The sequence below is a fragment of the Marmota marmota genome, unplaced genomic scaffold (genome assembly GCF_001458135.2).
Source record: "Marmota marmota marmota unplaced genomic scaffold, marMar, whole genome shotgun sequence".
Lineage (NCBI taxonomy): Eukaryota > Metazoa > Chordata > Mammalia > Rodentia > Sciuridae > Marmota > Marmota marmota.
In genome coordinates, this window is record NW_026000016.1 from 7791167 (window position 1) to 7807170 (window position 16004).

Below are 16004 nucleotides of genomic sequence, written 5' to 3' on the forward strand. Positions count from 1 at the left end.
TTCAGGACCTTGTGCATGCTAAGCAAGTGCTCTACCACTGAGCTTCATCCTCAACCATAATTTTTAAATTAATGTAAAATTTCTGGGCATGGTAGTACAGGCCTGTAATCCTAACAACTAAAGAGACTGAAGCAGGAGGCCAACCTTAGCAATTTAGTAAATCCCTATCTCAAGATAAAAAATAAATAAAATTAAAATAAATGGGGATGTAGCTCAATGGTAAAGCATCCCTGGGTTTAAAAATAATGAACATGTAAGTTAATGTACTTAAAAAGTTAGCCTAAGCTAAGTCTAGGAAATTAACTTTTTAAAACATTCAGTTAAATCTGGAAATATAAGATATTTTTCATTTGACATTAGAGATAGATCTAGTGTTTCTTCTGTGGATAATATAAAATTAGAGAGAGAGGGTGGGGGGAAAGACAGCAGATGAAATAGATCTTGCATGTATGAAATATTTTAAAAATAAAAAAAATAATATAACTGGAAATACTTTGAAATTCCATCACATTAGGCTCTTTTACAGTAAGGTTGGCTAAAGATGACTATCATCATGTGGAAGGTCACAACAAATAATTGAGAACAAATATTCCACTTATGGTAGCAAGTTTCATACTGTTAGTGGGTTTAGAAGAAAAATATACATAAAACATGACTGAAAAATTTAAGAGAAGTATTTTCATACAACCCATATGGACAAACCATTAACCATTCTTTCATGTCATGAATCCAAAAGCATCTACATTATGTTTTATATTGTGTTAAAATTGATATAATATAAAATTCACCCAGAGGATAATCTATGTATGTAATTCCTAAGGCAATTTTAGTTGAGACATTTACTTGAACTTTAATTTAAAATATAATGTTGCTAAGCTTCTACCCTCGTCGTTCCTCCCATATTTTGGGGCAGTGAACTGTCTGGCACCTGGGAAATCCATCAGGCTCACCCCACTGGAGGTTTAGAGGGCACACACAGATTTGCCCTTCAAATCCACTAAACAGAATTCCTTATCTCATAACACAAAGATTTTACTAGAGTATTTTATGTGCAATTTATCAGCATAGCTGCCAAGATGTTTGAACCTATTTTAAAAAGACAAGAGCTTTGTGGCAGACTGGCTCAAGGTTTAAAAATCCTGATTTTGCATGCTCTTCATTTTCCCTGTGGTCTCTGAAGTTTGCTTGATTGGTAAGTGCCGCGTGGCTGTTCCTGTCTCAAATGGTTCCTCATTACTCAAAGCCAATAATAATTGCTAAATATGACTAATATCACGTGGAAGGTCACAAAGTTCACTGTGAACCTTCATTCCAGCTCCAAATGTTTTCAAGGTTAATAGATTGATTTTGAGCCGAGATATGATGCATTTATAAAATGGAAGAAAATGAAAATTTTGGCATCACCAATATGCGGATAGTCTTAAATGATTCATTTGTTACATTTGGACTGTAGCCATGAAATTCATTTGATATATATCACATAGTTATATTCCAACCTAGACACTGGAAAATAAATTAATGACGCATTTTAACATTAGACAATTTTAAACACGTGCACTCTCCAGGATGATGAGAATTGGGATACTGTAGTTCATTTACTGTTACAATTCAGGGGTGCCACATACGTGAAATGAGACCTAACCACATTTAAAGACTGAGACTCCACTAAATTATAGTTAAAACTACAATTCTAAGTGGTTTAGCTGCTGATTGCTTCCCTTGGTCTCCTTGTCTAGAGCAGGGACAAATGAAATCCCTGACCTAGTTTCTGTTCTGTCATCCCTAGACATCTTAGGGCTCTGGTTCCAGTTTACAAGAGTGTCCTGTTCTTCTGACACCCTGACTGGACTTAAAGAAGACTCTGGGATCACACAGAGAGCTTTAGCACCAGCCCATCTGATCCTGCCCAGTGTCCGCTTGCCATTTTTGAGCTTGACTTTCATTTCCAGTTTGGTGGACTTGGGAATCTCTAGCTGCTGGTGATGGCTTGGATTAGAGCTCAGCCCACCTTTGCCAGAATCTGGTCCCCCACATAGAAAGCCACATCACTGAGACCCATTCTTTCTTTCTTTCAAATGTTCAAGTCATTCCTCTTTATTCCATAGGCCTGGATTACTCATTTTACCCTCTGGCTAGATTGCCTTTATTTTCGTGTTCTTCCTGTCTTACTTCCTGATGAATTAGCCCAACCACAATAAATACTAGTCTTCTGAAAACATCTTTAGTCACTTCCCCTCACCTACAAAACTGCATACAAACCTCTTGGCATGGCTTTGAAGGTTTTCTACATGTTGTGTCATATCCTTATCCCTGTTTTTCATTTTTCTTGCTCTTGTCAAGAAGGAGAACTATCTGCCATCTACCCTTCAGTCAGCTCCCCCTTCACTCACTATATGAGCTCAGGCAGATCCCCTAATCTGAATCTCCAACTTCCACCTCTGTCCAATGGTAAAAATAAAAGCTTCTTACAAGTTGTTCTGAGGATTATCCACACATGACAGAAAATTCCTAAGATAGTCTATGGCATACAGCAAAAACTCATGTGCTTGTAAAAAAAAAGTTTTATTGCTGGCCTTCAGTTCTTACCACTATTGGAAGGATTACTACCCACCCAAATCCCACTCACTTTAAGGTCATAGCAAATTCTACCACCTTCTCAAAGAAGGTGTGATTGGACTGAATATAATCTCAAGAACAGTCTAGCACTTACTCACATCCTGTATTTTTTTAATATTAATTTTTTAGTTGCAGTTGGCCACAATGCTTTTATTTTATTTATTTATTTTTATGTGGTCCTGAGGATCAAACCCAAGTCCTCGCACATGCTAGGCGAGCACTCTACCACCAAGCCACAACCCCAGCCCTCACATTCTCTATTTTATCAGTCCTAGCTTTTCGGGTATGAATGAAGGTCTTGCTTTTCCAACTAAATTACAAACTCCAGGAGAACAAACTAAAATCATATCTTTTGGATGCTTCTTGTCTTCACCTGCACCTTACATTCAGTAACCCCAGCCCTAAATATTTCTGGGGGTCTTCAGGTTGTGTCTCCAGCATACATTAATATTTTTTGTAGTACTCAGCCACTGCTAACACCATAATCCCTGGCAAAGATGGCCTCCACTACATGTCCCCAGGCTGCCTCCACTAAGCATTTCCTCAAGCACAGCTACCAATAAGGCCAGCCAGCCCTGTCACCTCCATCACATCTGCTGAGCACACTTGCTTCTTACCCTGATGCTTGTCATTCCTACCGGTCATTCTCACTGGATTAGGCCCCTGAGTTCTGTTCCTTGTGCCCTCAATATTTTATGTGTTCTCTTAGGAAAACATTTTTTGCAGGATATGACTTCATTGGATGGCAACCAAAAAAAAAAAAAATCAAGAATGACAGATTCAAAATCTCCTCATCTGACTTGTAAGTGAGGATGTATCTCTGGGTCAGCTCTGCAGATCAGGTTGCATCTTTGTTTGGACTGTGTTTGCTTCCTGGAGTCCTCAGGACCTCCAGCCAGTAGACACCTTCATTCCCAGCCACACCTCATTTCCAGTGCAAGCTCAGTTTAGCTGCAAGCTGGATCTCTACCTCATATCCCTTCATGCACCACGACACCTAGCACTCTGCTAGACACACACACACAAAAAAAAAAAAAAAATCAGTTAGAAGACCTAGTAGACTAACCACTGTGGGCCAGTAGTATAAATCAAGGTAATACAGAACATTAGATTGAACCTGTATCATGAAATTTTTTAGATTCCTATTCTAAAAATGGTTTTTCTGTTGTCACTTTGTTATAAAATAGAACTAAATAAAAACAATGTCTATTACTTGAAATTTGAATATAAGGAATTTCTAGCAATCTAAGTACAAACCAGTTATTGGATGTGATTGCACGGGCCTGTAATCCTAGCTACTCAGGAGGCTGAGGCAGGAGGATTGAGGCCAGTCTGGGCAACATAGTGAGACCTTGTCTCAAAATAAAATAAAATAAAAAGGACTGAAGGCATGAGTCCCTGGGTTCAATCTCTAGTATTTAAAAAGAAAAAGACTAAAATTTGCAAAAGTATTGTTTAGAAATAAAACAATTTTACATGTTGAAATTTATACTGCAAACACCAAAATGCTTCCAAAACCTGGAAGGAGGAGGCAGCACTGAAGAATCTTCCTCAGAATAACTTCTAAGTCTGGCGGCCTCAAACTTAAAACTGCTTTGTCCATTTGAGTGTCATCACTAGCTGCCCCTGCTTCAGGTGAGCATTGCTTCCAGCCAGGCAAACTTGCCCCTCTCCCTAACCTTCCCTGAGAAGACCCAGGTGCCCTAGTCTGGAGGGGTCTGAAAACAAAATACAAGAATAGATTCTGAAAGTGAGATATGAGAAGGGGAGGGGCAGAGGGGAAAAAAAGGAGAGAAAGAAAGGTGCTATGTTGTTTTCAGATGGATCCTGGATGTTTGTTCTTCCAAACACAATAGCTTGACTTTGATACTTTGTATAGTGGTTTGGGGTTGTGTGTGTGTGTGTGTGTGTGTACATGTGCATGCATCCTGGGGATCAAATGCAGGATGTCCCACTTGCTGGGCAAGCACTCAGCCACAGAGCTACACCTACATCCGATTTTAAGGTTTATTTTAATCAAATTTAACACCTTGCACAAACACATATCCCACACAAAGGCACACACATATTCACACGGATTTCAAAATTGAAAATATTAAGACAAACCAAGGAGGGATCCGTTTCATGGTTGTTGCCATTTTCCAGTGTCATAGTTGGGGAGAGTAACGCCGCAGAATTGATTTTCCAGATGATGTGACATACGGACTAGAAAAAGACAAGCACAGAAGACGAGAACTAGCTGTGACCTTGCAGATGATCTAATTCAATTTCCTCACTCTGCTGATGAAAAAAATAAGAACTCAATAAGTTAAATAATTTGTTCAAATTCAGAGAGATGTTCACTGTTAAACCTGAAATTCAGATCCAGGTCTCTCTAAAATAACCAGTTTTTTCAATCTCAGTGCTGTCCTCTTTTGCCCAGTGTGGGGGCTTAAAGCTAAAGAGTCTTCTTATCCTGATGTTCCTAGCAGGATGTTTGCAAGCAGAGAGCTTACCCAGGTGTGAATGACTTTTGTGGTCACCACACCTTTTATTCTAAATATATAACACAATAGCAAAAAGATGTGAAAGGAAATTAATTAATTCTTTGCTTATTTCTAGCATGCAGTACCCTCGTTTTAGGATCTCTTCTGATGCATCTCCCAGACCCACCCTGGATTTTGTCCTAGGGTCATTTCTGAAACTTTAAGTTGTAGTAACTTTAAGCTATTGTCAGAAAGCACTTGAAAAGCATTGGGAAAAATCCCCATTACCAAAATTCAAGTAAAAGTACAGATTGGTGTCACTGCCTGCTAGTCCTGTTAAATTACATGCCTGGTGCTTTTTGCTGTTTAATTTCATAAGAGCATCCTTCTATCACTCACCTTGGGCAGAAACTTATGGAGACAATAGGGAATCTTGGCAGAAACTGAAGCGAAACTGTTGCCAGGAGGTGGAAAAAAATGGATGTAGCCGACAAATTACAGGGTTGCCCATTCAGTCATGAGAATGGAAACAAGTCTGTGAATCAATGTATGAAAAGGATATTTAATAGGATGGGAGAAGTCACTTTAACACCTGTTCCTGTTGCAGTCAATGCACTGATGCCAATCACTCACTGTCTGGATCCACTCTCCAAGCAGAAAATGATCTCATCTCTTATTCTTTAAGGGTTAGAGCAGCAGAACAGGGTCTATTTTTAACAGTCCTGGGAGCAATCACCATGGCATTGACTGCTAGGAAAGTTTGTCTTAGAAGGTCTGGCCTGAGGCATTGGGGAAATCAGAGCCAGGAGAGAGGGAACCAGAGAGATTGTGAGCTTGCATAAGCACAAACATGTGAAATGAGAAGTGCAGAAAATTAAAAACTCTGAATAAAAGGTGAATTCATTTCACTCTGAGAGTTACGAAGCTTAGAGCCATAAATGCCGAGATGATGAGGAAGAGGCTGAGCTGATGTTTTTTATTGCAATCCATTATGGTAATGGAAAAATTTTCTTTTGAACTGTAGCTGTCTGGGTTGACTTTGGAAAGGTGGAAATTCAAGCTCATTTATTGGGAAAGAAGAATTCAAAGTAAGCTTCAGCTCAGAGCTTTGAGCATTCTCTATGGAAGATGGCTCTTGGTCTAGACCAGGTAATGAAATGTAAATGTTAATGTTTCTTCCCTGCATCTCTCCAAAGCTTAGGGCTTTCTCCATGTAAATGTGTGGGGACTGCATTTCATCACAGACCCTACTGAAATCAATTTTACCTTTTCCCGTATATCTGAACTAGGACTGTGGAGGGAGGTGGCAGAGCACACAGTATCACAACTCTCTTGACCTCACGAAAGTTATTTTAGTTTTAGGTTTTATATTTCTCCAGGGATGAATGTTGCATCTAGAACATATTTCGAAGTAGCTTTCAACTTGTCATAAAGAAAACTCAGGTTTTTTACTATATTTTCAAGAATCTGGCTGATTCTTGACTTGGTTCTTAATTGTTTCCTCCAACATTTTACAGCATGGGGGAGAAACATCTAGGAAAGCAAATAAAAAAGATTCAACACAGAAAGTTATGATAGCATTGCATGGAGAATGTCGTGGGATCGTGAAGGAGGCAGTAATGAGTTCTGCCTGGGGGAGGAAGTCCAGGCAAAGCTTTACTTTTAGAAAACAGCTTTCTGAGCTGGCTCCTGTGGTGGATGGAAAGCGTGGGTGTTTCAGACAGGAAACAACATTTACAAAGGCCCAAAGGTGTGAACATATGTGACACATTCCAAGAATAGCCAGTAGTTCAAGTTGACCAGAGTGTGAAGTGCATGGGGCAGGGAAGGCAAGCTGAGTAATGAGCAGCAAGAGGGGGAACTGGGAAGGGAGATTGGGGCTGGAGTGTGAAGAGTTCTGTACCAGATACCAAGGACTTCAAATTTCTTTTGCTAAAAGCAGAGAAACCACTTGACTTAACAGCTGTGTTCTCAGTATCAGCACATCCCTAGCTTCTCACCTAGAGGGGTTTTTGCACCCAGAGGTCTTAAGGTCTTCCTAGTGTGTTCTTTAAGCCCATTCATTTTCCCTTTGAAGACTCGGGAAGACTATATTGCATAACTTCTAGTTTGTATTAGTCATGTTTTCTTCACTGTGACCAAAATACCAGATAAGAACAGCTGAGAGGAGAAAAAGTATATTTGGGGGCTCACAGTTTCAGAGGTCTCAGTCCATGGTTGGCCCAGTCCATTGGTCTGGGCCAGAGGAGAGGCAGATTCTCATGGCAGAAAGGCATATCAGAGGTAAACTGCTCAAGTTATGGCATTCAGGAAGCAAAGACAGAAAGCAAGGAACCATGGATAAGATATAATCCTCAAGGGCACATCCCCAGTGACCTATTTCCTCCAGTCACATACCACCTGCCTATAGTTTCTACCCAGAATTCCATTTAAATTATTAATCCATCAATAGATTAATCAGCTGATGAGGTTATAGCTCTTATAATCTAATCATTTCAACTCTGACATCTCTACATTGCCTAACATCTGAACTTTTCAGGGGATATTAAAGATCCACACCATAACACAGTTATAAATGGAGTTTTGTGATTGACAATTAAATGTGAGTAATCCAAGGGACACCACTTTCAGAATCCTCCAGTGAAGAACCCTGAAGTTCCAAAAGCTGGCAGAGCCCCTAGATGGAAAGATCGTGGGTCTCAGAATCACTGCATGGGAGGCCATCTACGAAATATCCAATCAGATTATGACCTGAATGAGAAGTAAACTTTCTATATCTTAAGCTAAGAACTGGAAATTGTCCAGTGTGGTAGTTAGCCTATCAACTCGTTAGGGTGAGGAAATTCTTAGGAAAGGTTGCTGCTTACACAGAAAGTGTACACCAATTTATGGTCAAATATCACTGGGACCTCCTCACTTTTCTCTGGAAAAATTCCCAGTGCATGAGCCATGCCACCAGACTCTCCCTCACTCATTGGCAGTAGATATTCTGTGGATCTCTCATTCTTCCAGCCCTGATTTAGGGAGTACAGAACCAGCTCCCTGAAACCAGATGTCTAGACAGAGGTCCTGAGGGTCATAGAATTCTCAGTTCCTACTCCCACCAAAAGCAGATGGTCATTATTTTTTTTTTTTTTTTTTGCTGCTGTGACTAAAAAACAATTTTAGAGGAGGAAAAATTTATTTGGTTTCAGAATTCTCAGTCTATAGATAGCAGGCTCTATTCCTTGGGACTTGAGGTGTGGCAGAGCATCATGGCAGAAGAGTGTGGTGGAAGAAAGTGGCTCAGGGCATTGCACTTAGGAAGCGGAGAAAGAATAAACTCAGCTTACTAAATATATAACCCAAAGGTATGCCCCAATGACTCATCTCCTCCATCCACAGTTACCATTCAGTTACAGTTACCAGTTTACAGTTACCATTCAGTTAATCCCTGTCAGGGTATTAATTCACTGATTAAGTTAAGGCTCTCATAACCCAATCATTTTACCTCTCAATCTTCTTGCATTGTCTCACACATGAGCTTTTGGGGGACACTTAACAGCTAAACCATAATTGATGGTATCCCCATAGATGTCTTTAGGAATTTCCTCCAAATTTTCAGTATCCTAAGGCAAGAACATCTAGAAAGTAAGCACATTTAGTATACTTATAATCAAGACTGATGTTGGATTGAACACACTATTGTGTTGGAGTCTGGATTAGTCCTAGAGGGAAGGGCCATCAGAAGATCAGAGTCTTATGCAATGATTCTGTCACTTCTTTTCTGTATAAGTCATTCAGAGTGTCAGCTGCGTTTATAAGGCTCTTTTCTCAATGCTATTCTTGACTTACTTTAGCTTCATTTAATCTGAGAGCTGCAATTAAGTTCTAAGTCTAAGTTCTGTGTCTTTCTGGAGATGAGCAATTTTCAGGAAATTCTTCTTCTTGGCAAATCAGACCTACTTCTGAAGACATAGTGTAGGAAAAGAATAAAATGTCAAGGAGGAGAAGGAGACCTCATCTGGAATTTCATCACTTTCCTGTGATGGAGGTGTGAACATGTGGCTTTAATAGCTGTTGTCCTGACTATGGTATTTAATGAGCTGGGCTCCTTGTGAATCCAGAGTCTTTGGCTGATAATGAGAAAACTTTCAAGACAAATCCTGAAAGATTTCCTTATTTGGGTGTAAGATTCAGGAATTTGAACGCCTTTCACAATATGACAACTTAGGCTTTTATATTCTCAGGTTCTGGGTAAATTACAGCATAGTAATTCAGAGGAAGTTGAGAGGTCCTGTGAAGGGAACCAATTACTGAACCCACCGTGACTCAATCACCTTCATGCTTCCAATGTTCCTGCATTGAGCTTTATGATCTCGCAGGTTACAACTGGCATTGATTTAGTGAATTCTTTCTTGAAGACATAACATCATTTTACAAAGCTTTAATGTTGCCATATTTGAGTCCTCTCCTAAAATTGTTTTCATTAATGGCTATTGATACTTTAGACAAAAGGTCATGGACAATTTCATAAAAATAAGAACTCTAGGGAAGGAATCTGAGAAATAATTCATCATCATGGAGTCAGACTCCTTAGAATAAAATCCTAGCTGCACACGAAGGAGCTGTAGGACTGTGGACAAGGTACTCCACCTCTCTCTGCCTCAGTTTCCTTCTAGATTCAGAGAGTTATAACGTATCTAGCTCGAGAGGTATGGAACTTATATATTATTTGTTCATAACTATTCATTTCCTTCTCCTCTTTTTCCAGCTTTCCCTAATAAATTCACTGATTTGAGCTTGGCCATGTGACTTGTCAAGATGGGGTGTGAGTGGAGGAGCTATCTGCCTCATCTGAGCAAAGGTTTGTAGAGGCTCTGCACACTTGCATCAGCCCTCGTGATCTCAGAGCCAAGATAAGTCCAGTAGAGCTACATTAATGTCCCAGAAATTCAAGGCATTTTAGAGTTGAAAATAAAAACTATTTCTCATCTCTAGCAGCTAGGAATCTTGAGATTGGTCTCAGATCCAAATAGACCCATTGTTAAGCCTTCTGATTATACTAGTATGACCCTCAGAAAATTATTCCAGTTAGACAAAAGGGCTCAAGCAGAAGAGACTAAGAGAATATTCTGTCTGAAGTACAATAAGATCAAAGTACTTACAATAAAATCTACAAATGGAGGTATTTCTCAAAAAGCTATGGTGTGGATATTGACTTATATGGAGATGACTGGACTCAAATTGATTAAAAACAAAAACAGTTATATAGGGACATGTACAGCTAAAAGCACCACCAACCTGGATTAGAAGAGACTATAATTATTAAAGTCATAAAATCTTCTACAGTCCCCAATCTTCTACAGTTGTGAAGCAATCCAAGATAGCCACAAATAGAAAATTTGCCAAACCCAGCTTCAGAAAAAAGGATAATGAATGGAGGAGCTATTGAATAGAGAAGTTAGTCCCAGAAAATGTAACTGGGATGAATCCATCAGGATGAGAGCTTATGTGATTTGCTCTATGGAATATAAGAATTGCTATAAGCCAATGACTGGCAGGTGCCTCCCATTCTTCCTGTTTTTCAATAAGGTGTCCCCACTCCACCATTGGACTATGTCAGGTGTTTGGGGGGAACATCTCTGAATCAATAAGAACAGCAATCAGGCATTATTTCAAAGCTCAGTGCCTGGTAGTTTGATCATCTTGAGGGGAGAGGTGAAAATATCTCTCCCCAATAAGAGGAAATGGGGGCAGATTGCCTTCTTTATTCACAAGTATTTGTCCTCTCTCTGCCTCTGCCAATCTTCATGGTAGAGGAGTGTACTTCTTCACCCCATTGGCTTTGGACTTGGCTTTGGACTTTCTTTGGCTAATGGGACAAAAATGGATAGGATGTCTACTATGAAATCAGAAGATTTCAGAGGCATTACAAGTTTCTACCAGCCCTTTCATTGCCCCAGAGTGTAGCTTTAACCTGGTTTCCAAAGCCTATTCCAGCACAGCAGAGCTACAGCTGACCCTCAGCCCTAATAAAGTCTCAAATTATTATTTGTGGTTTTACTCCACAGAGATTTTGAAGTTGTTTATTACAACAACACAAGTTAATACATGGGAGGAGGATTGCATGCAGTAATTCATGCTTAATACAATGCCTAGCACATCCTAATTCAAAGAAATGTTAAATTCTGATATTGACTTCATCATTATTGTCCCCATTACTTTTCTCCAATCCTCATAAATCCCAGTGAGACATCTTGTACATTTTTAGGGACATATTTTTTTTTTTGATATTTGAAATACCCAGATCAAGGAAGCATAGACTAAAGGATAGTTTAAAAACAACTGGGGGCTGGGGATGTGGGTCAAGCGGTAACTCACTCACCTGGCATGTGTGGGGCGCTGGGTTCGATCCTCAGCACCACATAAAAATAAAATAAAGATGTTGTGTCCACCGAAAACTGAAAAATAAATATTAAAAATTCTTTCTCTCTCTCAAAAAAAATAATATTTTTTGCCCAATATTCTTGCTCTTTAAAAATTAGAAAAAACTCATTTTCTAGAGTGAGAGGGTGCTAGGAAATTCTTCATTAGTGTTTTTGGCCGCAGATACAAAGTAAAACTGAATCAAGTTTAAGTCCTAATGAAGGTATTCTTTGAGAACTCCAAATTAGAGCAAGCACATGGAGGCCTTTTTAGCATGTTCCCTCAGGCTGAGTTTGAGATATTGCTGATAAATTCTAAGATAAGTTATTTTTTAAATTTAAAAGGTTCCTTCAAATAATGGAGAGTATATTTTAGAGCTGAAGAAATAAGGAAGAAAGGGTGATAAAAATGAATAATAAAAACTGTGAGGGGTAGGTTTTTTAGGCCTCTGTAAAACTGAATATAACTTCTTGGAAGGGCAGATGCTTTTTAAGATTTTTTTTAAGAGAGAGAGAGAATTTTTTAATATTTATTTTTTAGTTTTGGGTGGACACAACATCTTTATTTTATTTTTATGTGGTGCTGAGGATTGAACCCAGCGCCCCGCACATGCCAGGCAAGCGCATTACTGCTTGAGCCACATCCCCAGCCCCAACTTTTTAAGATTTGAAATGTCCTATTGGAGGGCTGTGGATATAGCTAAGTGATGAAGTGCTTGCTTAGCATACATGCATGAGGGCCCTAGTTTCAATCCCCAGTATAAGAAAGGGAGGGAGGGAGGGAGGGAGGNNNNAAATAAGAAAGGGAGGGAGGAAGGAAGGAAGGAAGGAAGGAAGGAAGGAAGGAAGGAAGGAAGGAAGGAAGGAAGGAAGGAAAAAGTAAAATTCTGTCATAAACTTCTTCATGCTGAGAATTATAAAGTTTTAAACCAACACTAATAGGCATTACAAATTGATGGATTTTGGAGATAGGCATAGTGGTGCATGCCTGTAGTCCCAACAGCTGGGGAGGCTAAGTCAGAAGGAGCACAAGTTCAAGGCCAGCCTCAGCAACTTAGCAAGGCCCTAAGCAACTTAGGGAGGACCCTGACTCAAAATAAAAAATAACAAGGGCTAGGGATGTAGCTCAGTGAGAAAACACCTCTGGGTTAAATCCCAGTATAAAAAAAAATTAAGTTGATGAATTTTTAAAAATTAGTATTAATAATAATTTTAATTTTCTCACATTTATGTGGGAGATTTTGAAGTTGTTTATTACAACAACACAAGTTAATACATGTGTTAATGTACTTTCACAATATTTTGCCATTATTCCCCACAATAATACCATGAATAATCTCCCAAGTCAGGCTACACTGCCTTTATTATTCTCTCAGATAACAAAGTATAGTCTGAAAGGTTAAAAGACTCGCCCAAAGTTGCATAGCTAGTCAGTGACAGGGGTGGCTCATTTTGCCTCAGGACCATTGGTCTTTTATTCATGTGATCAAACCTTTTGACTTTCAATATTTAAATGACAGAATAAAGATATAATTGTCCCATTTCCTATTTCCTCCAGAAACGTGACAGGCAAAGCTGAATCACCTTTATCCCATCCATACTTGAGGGAGAGTAAAGGCCAGGAACTCTGCATGGCCAATAGCAATGCAGCTGCCAATCTCTTCTAGGCAATGAGGAAAAGAGAAAAGGTGCTCATTCATATGTGGGATTCTGTTAAGAGGAAATTCACAATGAATTAGATGGCTTTGACTCCTGCCTCACATTCATTACCTGCAATACTGGACCAGGAAGCCCACCCAAACGAAGATGAGTGATAGCCAGATGCAATGACCATGGAGTTAAACAAAGACACTACAAAAGACAAGGCGAAAGAAATATGGGGCGAAAAGGGGAATAAGATGATAAAAAGTATCATCCAAAAGTGATGCCACAGACCAGATAAAAACTGGGACCATGTATGTCACCATGAACTCACAAAGGAGATGAAGCTGCTGACTTATAACACAAGAGTTGAAAGCGAGGTTATAAGGGAAGAGTGAGTGAAATGATGGGAGAAATCTGAAGGTGACTTAGGAAGCAGCCCAAAGGAAAACAGACACTGTGGGACACATATCTATGGACAGGACCACAGAGTGAGAAAGTGAAAACAAGAGTTGCAAAGGATTAGAGAAAAATGATAAATAGAGGTGGTGTATTGTTGAGATCCAAAATCAATTGAAGACTTGAATTTAAATTTTAAGTGGCACATCTTATTCTAGGAAGAGCATTCTGCCAAATATCAACCCCAAGACATAACTACTGGGCATGAAAGTGAAAGAAAGATTTCCTAACAGAAACATTACATAAATAACAAAATTCAGAGGAAAGGAAGTTTTTAAGAGGAAGGCACTGTTAGATACTTCTTTATCTTTTATAGCCATGCATTAGTAACGATAAATCAATTAATTTATTTAAATATAAACACTAAGAAAATACTGAAAATCAAATAAGATCAGGTAGTTGAAGGAAGGCTGGGGGGCATAAAGAGAAATTACTAATTTTCACATTGATTATAATAAGGAGTCAAAGAATGATGACCAAAGAAATAGAGGTATTACATAAATTATATTACTTGTAAAAATGAATCTCCAGTGTTGTTCATCGTCATAAGATTTTTCACATCAACAGAAAAAAAGAAAAAGAAAATACAGACCACATAGTGAAATAAATAAAAGCATCAATAAATTCAGATAGCATATCATTAATTAAAATTAAAAACAAGATGTCATATCCACTTATATAAATTTAAACTATAAATATATTCACAGACATGTGAAATTATTAAAAGATGCAGAGTTGTTTGCATTATCAAAATACTGTGAACAATTTGAAAGTCCATCAGTAAGAGACTGACTGCATCAATTAGGGCACATCCATAAAACAGAATAATACATAGTAGTTAAAAAGAATGAAGCAAGCTAGAAGCAGTGGTACTCACCTGTAATCCCAGAAACTTGGAAGGCTTGAAGCAGGAGGATCATAAGTTTGAGGCCAACCTTGGCAATTTAGTGAGTCCCTAGGCAAATTAGCAAGACTCTGCCTTAAAATGAAAAATAAAAAGGGTTGGGGGTGTAGCTCAGTGGTTAAAAAAAAAAAGAAAACATTTCTGAGTTCAATACCCAGTATAATCTTGAGGCAGCTTCAAGATAATACTGTTAGATTAAAAAATAAGGTATAGAATTATTTGTATGATTTACAACAATTTAATGACAGTCAGGTGGACCTATAACATATGCGTCTGTGTCACATGGTGGGGGCATAGGCATAGACTGTCTGCAGAGACAAAGAAATAGGTAAAAGCAGATGTCCTCTAAGAGGGAGGCTGGATCCTTGGGGGATGCAGGAGAGAAACTTTTCACTATAGACTTTCTACACTTCCGGAATTCTATCCATGTGCATATTTTATCTAGTCAAAACCATATACATTAAATAATTTTTTTAAACAAAAGCAGTCTTACCAAGTGGTTCATCTTGTTAGGCAAGTCCTAGTTTATAATTGATTGAGAAAGAAATTTGAGTCAAAATAATTACTGGCTAGAACATCTCAGAGTATCCAGTTTTCTTTTGAGTGAGATGAGGTTCCCATTTGGTTTTAAGCCACTTAGATCTTGACTTAGAAGGGACAGGGACACAGAGAATAGACACACGAACAAGAAGTGCTTCAGTTTAGCAGCCTAAAGCCTGCTTCAAGAGAATATCCAACATTTGTGGTACATGCCAATCAGACAAGACACTGAAGTGGCATTTCTGGTTAGTGGTTTGGTGTGTGGCATCGTCAGCTTTGCGTAGCTGTGACAAAAATACCCAATCATAGAAACTCAGAGGAGAAAGGGTTTATTCTGGTTTCCAGTATCAGAAGTTTCAGTCCATAGATGGCCAACTCCACTGCTCTAGGCACAAGGGGAAGCAGAACATCATAGGAGAAGGGTCCAGGGGAGGCAAGCTGTTCATCTCATGGTGGGGTTTAAAAGCATAGAGAGGAGTAGGGAAAGAGACTACAGAGAAGATGCACTCTTCCAGGACACATGTTTAGAGACCCACTTCCTCTAGCCCTACCCCACCTGCCTAACATTACCACCCAGTCCATACAGACTAAGAAGGACTGATTAGGTTACAGCTGGGGGTAGCTGTAATGATTCTAGCAATCATTTTGCCTCTGAATACTCTTGTATTAACACAAGAGCTTTTATGGGACACTTCACATCCAAACTGTACTAGTACATTCAGTGTACTAGTGCATTCCTGCCCAGCCTGGAAAGCTTTTACTAAGCACTCTTCAATTTTAAACCTTTCTAACTGAAGGTCATTTCCCCCATAAATGTACACCCCTGCGGATGTCATTTGAGGAGAGAAAACATTTCTTACTTTGCTTGTAGTTTGTGGAACTTCTTAGTTTATCCCTTTCTGCTAATAGATGATAATTGTTAGACCTAGGCCTGAGGGAGAGTTCACACAATTCTATTCACACACTGTGATC

General features: G+C 39.0%; 1 long non-coding RNA gene across 1 annotated transcript in view; it reads right to left on the bottom strand.

Moving 5' to 3' along the window:
• The window catches only part of LOC107140414, a 28661-nt gene extending 14144 nt beyond the window's left edge, over positions 1 to 14517 (bottom strand). The window contains exons 1-3 of the long non-coding RNA XR_001503270.2: positions 14466 to 14517; positions 5481 to 5616; positions 4723 to 4821 (exon numbers count right to left, since the gene is read on the bottom strand). This is a non-coding gene — a long non-coding RNA (uncharacterized LOC107140414). The remainder of the gene's footprint in view (positions 1 to 4722; positions 4822 to 5480; positions 5617 to 14465) is intronic.
• Positions 14518 to 16004: the final 1487 nt, after the last annotated feature.